The sequence below is a fragment of the Acinonyx jubatus genome, chromosome B1 (genome assembly GCF_027475565.1).
Source record: "Acinonyx jubatus isolate Ajub_Pintada_27869175 chromosome B1, VMU_Ajub_asm_v1.0, whole genome shotgun sequence".
In the NCBI taxonomy this organism is placed as follows: Eukaryota; Metazoa; Chordata; class Mammalia; order Carnivora; family Felidae; genus Acinonyx; species Acinonyx jubatus.
Window position 1 is genome coordinate 153,075,026 of NC_069382.1, and position 13,793 is coordinate 153,088,818.

At 35.9% G+C, this 13,793-nt stretch overlaps 1 pseudogene; it reads right to left on the reverse strand.

Annotated features, from left to right (window-relative positions):
* Positions 1 to 1,573: 1,573 nt before the first annotated feature.
* LOC106971651 (dnaJ homolog subfamily A member 1-like) lies at positions 1,574 to 2,800 on the reverse strand (annotated as a pseudogene).
* Between the last annotated feature and the right edge of the window lie 10,993 nt (positions 2,801 to 13,793).

Sequence of the window (13,793 nt, forward strand, 5' to 3'; positions counted from 1 at the left end):
TTATCATGAATGGATGTTATACTTTGTCAGAAGCGTTTTCTACATCTATTGGAATGATCGTATGGTTCTTATCCTTTCTTTTATTGATGTGACATATCACAATGATTGATTTTCAAATACTGAACCACCCTATAACAGAAGAATAAATCCCACTTGATCATGGTGAATTATTTTTCAATGTATTGTTAAAGTCAGTTTGCTAATATTCTGTTCAGAATATTTGTATCTGTGTTCCTCAGGGATATTAGCCTGTACTTTTTTTAGTGGTATCTTTGTCTGGTTTTGGTATCAGGGTATTGTTGGCCTCATAGAATGAATTTGGAAGTTTTCCCTCTTTTCTATTCTTTTCCAATAGTTTGAGAAGAATAGGTATTAACTCTTCTTTAAATGTTTAGTAGAATTCACCTGTGAAGTCATTTGATACTGGACTTTTGTTTGTTGGGAGTGCTTTGATAACTGATTCAATCTCCTTGCTGGTAATCAGTCTATTCAAATTTTTTATTTTTTCCTGTTTCAGTTTTGGTATTTTCTATTTTTCCAGGGATTATCCATTTATTTTAGGTTGTTCAATTTGTTGGCATATAGTATTTCATAATATTCTCTTATAATTGTATTTATGTGGCGTCAGTGTTATCTCATTTGAGTCCTTTCTATATTTTGTCTTGATAAATCTGGGTAGAGGTTTATCAATTTTTTTGTTTTATTTTGTTTCAAAGAGATGGCTTCTAGTTTTATTGATCTGTCCTATTTTTGTTGTTGTTGTTGTTTTCTTTTTTTGTTTGTTTCTATACCATTTATTTCTGCTCAAATCTTTATAATTTTCTTCCTTCTGGTTTTTTTAGGTTTTATTTTTTGTTATTTTTCTAGTTCCTTTAGGTGTAAGGTTAGGTTGTTTATTTGAGCTTTTTCTTGTTTCTTGTGGTAGGCCTGCATTGCTATAAACTTCCATCTTAGAACTGCTTTTGCTGTATCCCAGAGATTTTGGAGTGTTGTGTTTTCATTTTGATTTGTTTCTATGACTTTTCTTATATCTTCTTTTATTTCCTGGTTGGCCCATTCATTGTTTAGTAGCATGCTATTTAACCTTCATGTATTTGTGATCTTTCTAGATTCATTCTTGTGGTTGAGTTCTAGTTTCATAGTGTTGTGGTCAGAAAATATGCATGTTATGATTTTTATTTACTTAAATTTGTCAAGATTTGTTTTGTGGACTATTATGTGATCTATTCTGGAGAGTGGCCCATGTCCATTTGAAAAAAAATGTCTATTCTGCTTCTTTAGAATGGAATTTTCTGAATATATATGTTAAAACCATTCTTTCCAGTGTGTCAATGAAAGCCATTTTTTTTTCTTGTTGATGTTCTGTTTAGATGTTCTGCCCATTGATGTATGTGGGGTGTTAAAATCTACTATTATTGTATCATGATCAATTAGTTCCTTTATATGTTTATTAATTTTTAATTTTTAAAAATTTTTAGCTTTTATATTTGAGTTTATTCTTCATTTAACTTAAAAACTATAGTTGAATATTGAAAACTATAGCAAGTAGTGAGCTATGATTATAATCCTTTACTCATTCACCACTACATATAAAATGCCAGCAGTGGCATTCACTGGCCCCATTAAGAGGTCTGACACTGAACACCACCCCTAGAATGATGTTCATCATCTTCATATGATTTTCCATTGTGATGGCACTTCCTTTCCTGATTTGGATCATAGTTCACCAGTTCCACCTTCTCCGTTTCATCGATCTCTTTTACTTCCTTCATCTCGAGTAGGAATTTTTCCAGATACGGGAGTTTATCAGGAGACAGAGTTATTCTCAGGAAAGTTTACCTTAAATTGCATGATTAGGCAACCCTTTTCATATGGTCTATGATAAATTGGCATGCCTTCATTTAGCATATCCTTGATGTTTCCATACTCGAAAGTCTGACCAGGATGAGAGGTGGTGAGGATGGTTCAGTTGTCAAGAGTAGATATTGGCTTTTGAAAGTCACACAGTGTTTCAACCAGTTGTATATCCATACACATGAAAAGGTCTTCTTGCTCAATAAAAACATCATGGTCCATCTGGTCTAAAATAATGATAACATCCCTTGGTTCCAGTGCTTCTTCTTGGCCTCCTTCACTATGGAATGTTATCTTCTGGCCATCTTTCATGCCTTTGTTAATAGGAATTTCTAAATCTTCTCTTGAACTGCAGCTTTTTTTTTTTTTCCTTCCACTGCAGCTTTTACATCTATCTTTACAAGTGATGCATTCTCCATGGCCTGGTACTCCATGAACACAGATTGGACTTGCTGAACCATTCCAGGTCCTATTTGATGAGTTCTTATTTGCATTCCAGTACTTTGGTAATTGGGACAACATCATTACCACCTCAGTCCTCACATTTGTCACAAATCATGTTCTTTTGCAGAGCTAGTTTTCTTGTTGCACCATTATATAAATATAAGGTTATTGAGAATGATATATAACATTTTTACCTCTCCTTTCTCTCTGCATCCTTCCTCCTCCTCCAAAAAATGTATTAAAGTTCTCCATGGGGGAGCCAAAACTACCACCAGCTCCACCTTCTTTAATTACCTGTTCTCCTCCTTTGTCATTTAATTCCCTTTTCTTTGCATCAAACAGCAGTTCATAAGCTTGAATCTCTTTAAACTTCTTTCCTTCATTTGGATTTTTATCAGGGTGGTACATCAAGGCCAGTTTCCTGTAAGTCTTTTTTGATTCTTCCTAGGTGGCATTGGGTTTGACTCCCAAAAACATCATACTAAGTGGTTTCTTTCACCATTTTCTACAGCTGGTGAGTGGGCTGAGGCCAGTGTGGGGGAGGAGGAAGGATGCAGACAACTCTGGCAGCCACCACTCTTGCCCTTCTTCCTGAACATTCTGCAAAGTTCCCTGTTAATAATTGTTTAATGTATTTGAGTGCTTCTGTGTTGGTGCATAAATATTTACAATGCTTATATCTTCTTGTTGGATTGTCCCCTTTATTATTATAGAGTGTCTTTTTTTTTGTCTCTTGTTACAGTCTTTGTTTTAAAGTCTGTTTTGTCTGATATAAATATTGCTACTCTGGGTTTCTTTTGACATCCATTTGCATGATAGATGTTTCTCCATCCTCTCACTTTCTATCTGCAGGTGTCTTTAGGTCTAAAATGAGTCTTTTGTAGGCAGCATATAGATGGGTCTTATATTTATTCACTCCGTCACCCCATGTCTTTTTATTGGAACATTTATTCCATTTACATTAAGTACTTATTGATAGATATGTATTTATGGCCATTTTATTATTAGTTTTGTGGTTGTTTCTGAAGATATTTCTGATTGTTTCTTGTCTTTCTTTCATATTTTGCTGATTTTCTTTAGTGACATATTTGGATTTCTTTCCTTTTATTCTTTGAATGTTTATTAATGTTTTTTCATATATAGTTACCATTAGGTTTGTATATAAACTCTTCTGCATATGGCAGTCTCTATTAAGTTGGTGGTCATTTAAGTGTGTACCCACTCTGTTTTCCTCTCCTCCCCACATTTTAGGGTTAGGTTATTATATTTTTATATCCTGTTTTGTGAAATCCTTGACTGAGTTTTTACAGAAATATTCATTTTTATAGATTTTGTGTTTCCTACCTCTATCCTGTCACTTTTGGTGTGTCCTTTACACTCTAAGTGTCCCCTTTAATATTTTTTGCAGGGCTGGTTTAGTGGTCATGAAGTCTTGTCATTTTTATTTGTTTGGGAAACTCTTTATCTCTCCTTCTGTTCTGAATGATAGTCCTGATGGATAGACCATTCTTGGCTGCAGATATTTCCCATTCAGCATTTTAAATATATCATGCCACTTGCTTGCTAAGATATTGTTGAAAAATCTCCTGCTAGCCTTATGGGTTTTCCTGTGTAAGTTACTTTGTAAGTTACTGACTTCTTTTGTCTTGCTGCTTTTAAATTTTTTATCACTATACTTTGCCAGTTTAATTACAATATGTCTCGGTGTGGTTCTGCTTTTGTTGATTTTGATAAGAGTTCTGTACCTCCTGGATTGGGATATCTATTTCCAGATTAGGGAAGTTATCAGCTATTTCTTCAAATAGATTTTCTGCCCTCTTTTCTCTGTCTTCTTCTTCTAGGACTCCTATAATATGAATGTTATTAGACTCCATTGAATCACTGAAATCCCTAAGTCTGTTTTCATTTTGTATAATTCTCTCTCTCTCTCTCTCTCTCTCTCTCTCTCTCTCTCTTTAGCTTAATAACTTTCTATTACTCTGTCTTCTAGGTCACTACTTCAATCCTGTACTACTTCCAGCTTGCTGTTCATTCCATTGAGCATGTTTCTCATTTCATTTATTGAACCCTTTACCTCTGCTATGTTATTCCTTATCTGTGTGTTAAGGATCTGACTCATGTCTTCTACTCTTTTGTCAAATACAGTGAGTGTCCTCATAATAAATGCTTTAAATTCTCTATCAGACATGTTACTTATATCTGTTTTACTTAGATCTCTGACTGTGGCCTGGTCCTGTTTGTTCATTTGGAATAAATTTCCCTGTCTCCTCATTTTGTCTGACTCTATGCCTGTGTCTCTGTGTTAAAAAAGCCAGTTGTGTCTTCTGCTCTTGAAAGTAGTGACTTCATGAAGAAGAGGTCCTGGAGTTCCCTTCAGTAGAGTCCCCTATTCACCAGAACCTGGCACTTCAGGGGAATATTCTATGTATGTTGCTTATATCCTGTTGTTGTGTCTGAGTCACTTTTCTCTTCAGTGCAGTTGCCTGGACTTACTCTCTGCCTGTTGTGGGCTATGGTTGCTCTCTGTGATATCAGGCAGTGGGACCCAGGAAGGCTGGCTCTGAGGGCCATGCCTGCTGCAAAACTTGGGAGCAGGGAAGCAATATTAGCAAAATTTGTACTGGGCCACCAGTCCTATGCCAGATTTCCAAAGTGCTATGATGTTTGGTAACTGTGTGCCAGTCTGGCGAGTGGTGCAAAGCCAGGCATGATACATGCTGGTGGTTGGAGGTGTGTGGCTGGCATGGTGTGATGGCTGGGCATAGCACTGTAGCTTGGTGTGGTGCATGGCAACAGCTGTGGCATGCGGCAGCTTGGCATGGCATGAAGGTGTTTGGGGGTACATGGCTTGGTGTGGTGTGTGATGATAAATATACTCAATATCCTTCACCAATTTAATGCATCTCCTAACCCTCTCCCTTCCATCAACCACCAGTTTGTTCACTATATTTGAGTCCATTTTTTGTTTGTCTCTGTTTTTATTTCTTAAATCCCACGTTTAAGTGAAATTGTATGGTATTTTTCCTTTTCTAACTGACTTATCTCACTTAGCATTGCACCCTCCAGATCTATCATCATGTTGCAGATGGCAAAAATTTCATCCTTTTTTATGGCTGCATAAAATTCCATTGTACATGTGTGTGTGTGTGTGTGTGTGTGTGTGTGTGTGTGTGTATCTTTATTATCCACTCATCTGTGGATGGACACTTGGGTTACTTCCATGTCTTGGCTATTGTAAATAATGCTGCAGCTAACATGGAGAGGTGCATACATCCTTTTGAATTAATGTTTTCATTTTCTTTAGGTAAATACCCAGTAATGGAATTATTGGTTCATATGGTAATTCTATTTTTAATTTTTTGAGGAATCTCCATACTGTTTCCCATAGTGTTTCCATCAGCTTGCCTTTGTACCAACAGTGTAAGAGGGATCCTTTTTCTCCACATCCTTGTCAACATTGATGTTTCTTGTGTTTTAACTTTAGCCATTCTCACAAGTGTGAGGTGTATCTCATTGTGGTTATGATGAATAAAAGTTGAAACAGTGGAAATCCTTATCTTGGTTCTTAGGGAAAAAGCTTTCAGTTTTTTACCATTGAATATGATATTAGCTATGGGTTTTTCATATATGACATTTAGAATGTTGAGGTATATTCCCTCTAAACCTACTTTATGAGAGTTCTTATCATGAATTGTTGTTGTACTTTGTCAAATTCTTATTCTGCAAGTATAAAGATTATCATATGGTTTCTTTTGTCATTTCTCTTATTAATGTGATATATCATGTTGTTTGCTTTGCCAGTATTGAACTACCCTCACATCCCTGGAATAAGTCTCACTTGATTGTGGTGAATAATTTTTTACTGTATAGATGGTTTCAGTTTTCTAATACTTTGTTGAAAAATTTTGCATCTTTGTTCATCAGAGCTAATGACCTGTAGTTTCCTTCCTTCCTTCCCTTGTTTTCCTCTCTCCTTTTCTTCTCTTTTCTTTCCTTCCTTCCTTCCTTCCTTCCTTCCTTCCTTCCTTTCACCTGGCTAAATATTTCTCAATTTTGTTGGTGTTTTTAAAGAACAGCTCCTGGTTTCATCAATTTGTTCTATTGTTTTGAAATCTCCATTTTATTTATTTTTTCTCTATTCTTTATTATTTCCTTTTGTGTACTGGCTTTGGACTTTGTTTTATTTTTTCTTATTCCTTTAGATGTCAGATTAGGTTGTTTGAGATTTTTCTTGCTTCTTCAGGTAGGCCTCTATTGCACAATCTTACCTATTAGAACAACTTTTACTGCATCTGAAAGATCTTGGACTGTTGTGTTTTCATTTTCATTCATCTCTATGTATTATTTCATCTTTGATTTCTTGGTTCTCCCATTCATTGTTTAGTAGCATGTACTATAACCTCCATGTATTTGTGTTCCTTACAGACTTTTTCTTGTGGTTGATTTCTAGCTTTATACCATTATGGTCAGAAAAGATACATGATATGATTTCAATCTTTTTCAATTTATTGACACTTGTTTTGTGGCCTAACATGTGATCTCTTCTGGAGCATGTTACATACACACTTGAAACAATGTATATTCCCTCTGTTTTTGGATGGAATGTTCTGGATGGAATGTTCTATATTAGATCCATATATTTTGGTCTAATGTGTCATTTGAAGCCAGTGTTGCTTTGTTGATTTTTCTGTCTGGCTCATCTATCCATTGGTATAAGTGGGATGTTTAAGTTCCCTACTATTATTATATTACTATTGATTTCTTCCTTTTTGTCTATTAATAGTCGCTTTATATATTTGGGTACTCCCAAGTTAGATGCATAAATATTTATGATCATTACATTTTCTTTTGGATTGTTCCCTTTAGATTGTGTAATGTCCTTCTTTTCTCTTGTTACAGTCTGTTTTAAAGTCTCTTTTTGTCTGATGTAAGTATTGCTATTCTGGCTTTCTTTTCACTTTAATTTGCATGATAAATATTTTCCCATCTCTTTACTGCCAATTTGCATGTATCATTAGGTCTGAAGTGAGTGTCTTGTAGGCAATATATAGATGGGTGTTATTTTTTTTTTTAAATCCATTCAGTTACCCTATGTATTTTAATTGGAGTATGTAGTCCAGTTACATCCAGTAATTATTGATAGGTATGTACTTATTGCCATTTTGTTACTCGTTTTATAGTTGTTTCTGTAGTTCTTCTCTCTTCCTTCTTTTGCTCTCCTCCCTTGTGGTTTGATGGGTATGTTTGGTGATCTTTGATTCTTTTTCCTTATTTTTTGCATATCTATTAACCAGTTTTTAATCTGTGGTTACTATTAGGTGTATATATAACACCCTATGCATACAACAGTCTATATTAGGTTGATGGTTGCAGAAGTATAAACTCATTTTAAAAGTGCTAAATTTTTACTACCTGTCCAATTTTTATGTATATGATGTTATACTTGACATCCATTTATTTTATGTATCCCTTTACTGATTTTTATACATACAATGTAGTTTACTGTTTTTATTCTTTAATTTTCATACTGGTTTTATAAGTCATTAATCTACTACTTTTATTATGTTTGCATGAACCTATGCAATTTTATTTCTTTCCTGATGTTCTAACTCCTGATTATGTCCTTTCCTTTCCACTCAAGAATTCACTTTAATGTTTCTTATAAGGCTAGTTTAGTGGTAGTGAATTTCTTTAATTTTTTTTTTTTGACTAAGAATCTCTATCTCTTTTTCTGTTCTGAATAACAGCTTTGATGGGTAAGGTATTCTTGGCTACAATTTGTATTTTTTTCTTTCAGCACTTTGAATATATTATGCCATTCCCTTTTGGCCTTCAAAGTTCCTGCTGTAAACTCCAATCATAACTATATGGGTTCTCCCTTGTACGTAACTGTTTCCTTTATCTTGTTGTCTTAGAAATTCTCTTTTTATCCCTAATTTTTACCACTTTAATTATTAAATGTCTTGGTATGGCCCTCTTTGGGTTGATTTTGTTGGGGGTTCTCTGGGCCTCCTGGATCTGGATTTCTGTTTCCTTCCCCAGATAAGAGAAGTTTCAGCTATTATTTCTTTTTGCTTATTATATTTAAAATTTATGCCCCCTTTCTCATCTTCTGGGATCTATATAATGTGAATGTTATTATGCCTGGTAATATTGCTGAATTTCCATAACCTATTGTTATTTTTTATTATTACTTTTCCTTTTTGCTGCTCAGCTTGGTTGCTTTCCATTATTTTGTCCTCCAGCTTCCTGACCCATTCTTCTGCTTCCTCTGGTCTATATTTATTCTGTCTAGTATCTTTTTAATTATACTTACTGAGTTCCTCATCTCTGATGGGTTCTTTTTTATATTTTCTGGTTTTTTTGTTGTTGTTGTTGAAGGTCTCACTGAGATTGTCTACTCTTTTCTGAAGTCCAGTGAGTTTTTTTTTTTTTTTAAGAGAGAGAAGCAGGGCTCACCCGAAGTGGGACTCATGTTTTTAGCCAATGACGGGCTTGTGCTCCCCTGAAGTGGGGCTTGAGCTCACTGATATGGGACTGGAAATCACCAACTGTGAGATCATAATCTGAGTCAAAGTCAGACACTTTACAAATGAGCCACCTATGCACCCTGAAGTCCAGTATCTTTATGATCAGTACTTTGAATTGTCTATCAGACATATTACTTATCTCCATTTTATTATCTCTTTTTTTCATTTTGTCTCATTCTTTGTCTGTTCCTTGTATAGGAAAGTTATATATGTCTCCTGCTCTTGAAACTAGTGTCCTTATGAAGAAGAGATCCTGTAGTGCTCTGCAGTTCAGTGTCCCTCATTCACCAGAACCTGGCACTTTAGGTATGTCTCCTATATGTCACGCACATGCCCTACTATTTTGGTTTAGTTCAGTTGGCTGCAGTGGCCCTCTTTGCTTGTTTTGGTCAAGGTTTGGTCCATATGCTGTTAAGGGGCCAATCTGAGGTCTCTTGGGCTTGTGTTAGGTTATACCAAATATTTGCCCTCAGTCCAGGCATCAGAACTATGGTCACATTGGGGCGCCTGGGTGGCTTGGTGGGTTAAGCATCCAGCTTCGGCTCAGGTCATGATCTCACGGACGTGAATTTGAGCCCGGTGTCGGGCTCTGTGCTGACTGCTCAGAGCCTGGAGCCTGTTTCAGATTCTGTGTCTCCCTCTCTCTCTGCCCCTCCCCTGTTCATGCTCTGTCTCTCTCTGTCTCCAAAATAAATAAACGTTAAAAAAAAAAAAAAAAACAACTATGGTCACATCAAACTGCAGGGTGCTCTCTTTGCATTGTTCTCTAAGACGTTTCCTTGGTGGGCAGGGCCTCCAGTCAGGCCACATGCCTGCCCCCAATCTGTCTATTGGTGTTGCAGTAACCTTGAACTACAGGGTTCTTTGTGTTGCCCCCTGTGAGGTTTTTTTGTTGGTGGGCAGTATCAGCAGTCAGATCAAATGTCTGCCCCCAGCCTACTGCCGGGACTACATTCAAACTGGTGTATGTGTCTGTATTATCTTCCCCTCACCCCAGGGCGAGAGTCACTTTGGAGTGGTGCTGGCCCATATTGGGCCTGCTTGTAAAATGATAGATGTCTGGCACTGCTTTATTTGAATTCCTGCAGAGTAGGGCATGTTGGATAGGGCAGTCCATAGGAGAATACAGGGGTAGGACACACAGTGCTAGCAAGCTAGGTGTGGAGTGTATGTGTGCTGGTTCTAGCAACTGTCTGGTATCTAGCCTGGGGGTTCCGGCAGAGAAATGATGCAGCCAGTTCTTTTGTTCTTGGAAAAGCCTCCTAAAGATCCCTGCCCCTCCTGTGCACAAGTTCCGAGATTAGTCAATAAATCTATTCATATACCTCAAGTACATTTCCAACTGCTGCTTTTATGCTGTATCTTTGCAGGTATATTTGTTATGCTGTCTCTGTAAGGGTGGGGACTATTTCCTATCAGTCTTGAGCCCTCACTGCCCAGAGCTAAACCAGGTGATTTTTAAAGTTCCGGGTGTGGGGTGCCTGTGTGACTCAGCTGGTTGAGCATCCGACTTCAGCTTAAGTCATGATCTCACAGTCCGTGGGTTCGAGCCCCGCGCGTCAGGCTCTGTGCCTGGTAACTCAGAGCCTGGAGCCTGCTTTGGATTCTGTGTCTCCCTTTCTCTCTGCCCCTCCCCTGCTCATGCTCTGTATCTCTCTGTCTCAAAAATAAAAAAATAATTTAAAAAAACAGTAAAAAATAAGATAAAATTAAAAAATATATATAATAAAAATAAATAAAGTTCCTGGTGTTAAGCCCCACTGATTGTAAGAACTCAAAAGTTTAAGACGTTCTAGTTTTCATAACTATATATTATGGGACCATGTCTTCCCCGTATGAGTCCCTTGTGTCTGGGGAGCCTGGTGGGGCATCTGCTTCTCTCTCCTTTGTGCTTATGGTGTCCCTCCCACTTGTGGTTAGTCTCAAAGGTGCCTTTAGTTCCTGACCATGTGTCTTACCCTTCCTACCATTTTCAATGTGGTCTCTGTTCTATGATTAAATGTGGAGAGTCTGTTTTACCAGTCTTTGGGTGGTTTTCTGGGTTAGTTACATAGATGTGGCTGTTATCTGGGTATATCTGAAGGATAAAATGAGTATAGGATCCTCCTACTCTGGCAACTTCCCAGTCTCCTCCCAATGTGAGGATTTACAAAAAACATTTTGCATCTAATCCAATTTGTTTTCCTCTTCACTTTAGCTTTTCAATGCAATATAATTTACTTCCAGACCCTTTCAGACTTCATCCAAAGTACAGCAAACTGAACCACTAGACTAAGTTTCCATCTCTAACTTCTCTTTACTAATTTTTGTATGATTATTTTTTAGCAGTGAGAGAGGACTCCATAATGAGGGCTACTGGGAGCTGCTCTTCTCCAGTATTTGGTCAAACTCCCACTGTGTTCTTGATTTCTCTCACTTTTGTGGTCATAAGATGTAATAATTTTATAGATAGCCTTCCTTTTTATTTTGGCTATTTTTTGCTGAGGTCTTGTGACCTCTGTGTTTCCAGAATGCACTGAGTCTACACATTATATTTCTAATTTAATAGCTTGCTGTCCTTCAAAACAACAGATTTCAATGTTGTCACCACTACCTATTCTACACTAAGCAATAGAGATTTGCAGAATTTCCTTGATTATCAATAAGATCAGTAAACAATTGTAACAAGACAGGCTTCACTGGAAAACATTTTCATTATCCATTATGCATATTTTATTAAGAAAAAAGCAATTATTTTGTGGCAAATTAAGACAGTGATAATAAATGGGATTAATAAACAACTTACCCTATGCTTTATCATGTTATTTTCTTTCCTCATTTCTGAAGTGCCCATCTCCTCTTCACACATACAATCCCCTATAGTTTTCAAGCCTCTCTTCAAGTATGTTCAGATGACTTAACATGAAGCTAACTAATGGTATTGATATTTAGCCCACAGAGACCTTTTTGTTTAGCACTGATTTTGAAGAAAAAAAAGTGATGGTGCATTAGTTCAAATGCAAAAGTTTTATCATTAAAAAAGTGTGATATTTAATTTTAAAAATATACACTATTCCAAAAGGCCTCTACTGCATAAATGCTTTTCTCTAAATCACTGTGCCATTATTTTCCAGAGAGCCTAGTCTGAGGTAATTAGTTTTGCTTCTCTTTATGAAATCCATTGAGAACAGGTCAGTGGATAATGAATGTGAATCAGAAAATCTTCAGCACATTCATTTTTAAACAATTCTTCACAATGACTAGTTGTTTCTGGCACAGTCCCCACTGAACAAGAGCAGCACAGGGGGCTAGGATGCCTGACCCAAGGTCCCTAGCACTGGATGATGTGAATCAGGTTGTGTCACATTGTTTTAATATTTTAGATTTTTTTCTAGTTAGGCACACATAAGGCATTTTCTCTTCATTAATTTAAGTCTTATGAAAACAGACAAGATTAAAATCAAATAATTTAGGAAGTTTGCTGGAAACATAACTCTTTGAAATCATTTTGGGACCTGGAGACTTGAATTGTACATCTAAATTGAACAGTATGGAAAATGGTCTTAAGGGGTAAACAAGAAGATAAAGTGGGTTAGGTGGCACAATTTGTGCCTTAAAATAATATTGATTTGGTTTCATTGGCTCCTGCGAGTAAAAATAATAGTGAAGATCATTTAAAAAAAAGCTAGTAGTAATCTGGTTATTTTCTCAAAATAATTTTCAGCTTTTCCATAAGACTTCTTCATACAAAAAATTTGACAAATTTTAGATCATTTTACAAATAATTATGGGTGGATTCATCAATTTTAATATACTTGTATTATATTACAAACAATATAACTTCAGTAGTTACAGTTAAGTAACTAGTAACATACTTCATTTGAGATTACTTATGTGACATTTAATTTAAACAAATTAATGTAAATAATTTAACTAGTAAGGAATACATTTCTGATCCTAGAAGGCCATAAGAAATATACTAAATAACATTATATGAGAGAATTCTATAAATGAGGACTTCTAGGAAGACATATCTTATCTCATATAATGTTATTACTTGCTTATATGATCCTCTAATTAGCCACGTAACATATACTATTATAAAATGGCATGAAGTCTTCAAAGTATAAATTATATTCCAGTTTTCTTGTTTTTGGAGTACTATTTGTACATCAGTTTGTATACTTTATTTTGAACTGTAGGTAAAATATCTTTTAAAAAGTGAGTTGAGGATTAATAGAACCCAAAAGGGAGCAATAAAATGTTATCAACAACTGTGTGTTTGTAACAGTTTTTAAAGGAATGCTGAATAGATATGTCTGAACAGAGGATTTATAAAATAATTTCATATTTTAATTTATGGCCTAGTTTAATGCTTTAATGGATGTGCCATGGAAATTAATGTAAATTCATCATAATGAAAGAATTGATAGATTTCTGACAATGCTGTGACAGCTGAATTAATGTGTGTGAAGTGTCAATATTAATGATAAACATTAACAAATACTGCATATAATTGGATTAACAATGGTGTAAAACAATCTTTTGCTCTTATGCAAAACTCATTTAACCAGGCAGAGAGATTTTCTTATGCTTAATATGAATACTTAATTCAAAATAGAGCACTTAGTACAGAATTCTCAAGGAGATTCCATTTATATATATTTTTTAAGTTTATTTGTTCTTGAGAGATAGAGACAGAGCATGAGACTGGGGAGAGAGAGAGGGAGGTACAGAATTTGAAGTAGGCTCCAGGGTCTGAGCTGTCAGGAAAGAGCTTAATGCGGGGCTCTAGTCCACGAACTGCGAGATCATGACCTGAGCCGAAGTCGGACGCTTAACCGACTGAGCCACCCAGGTGCCCCTCAAGGAGATTCCATTTATATTGCCGAAGCTTATATTCATAAAATCTGTTTTTGCTTTTGTGACTTCTTCAGGAATCACAGCTTTGGTGCTAAGAACTCAAATTTATTTATAAGTTACTAT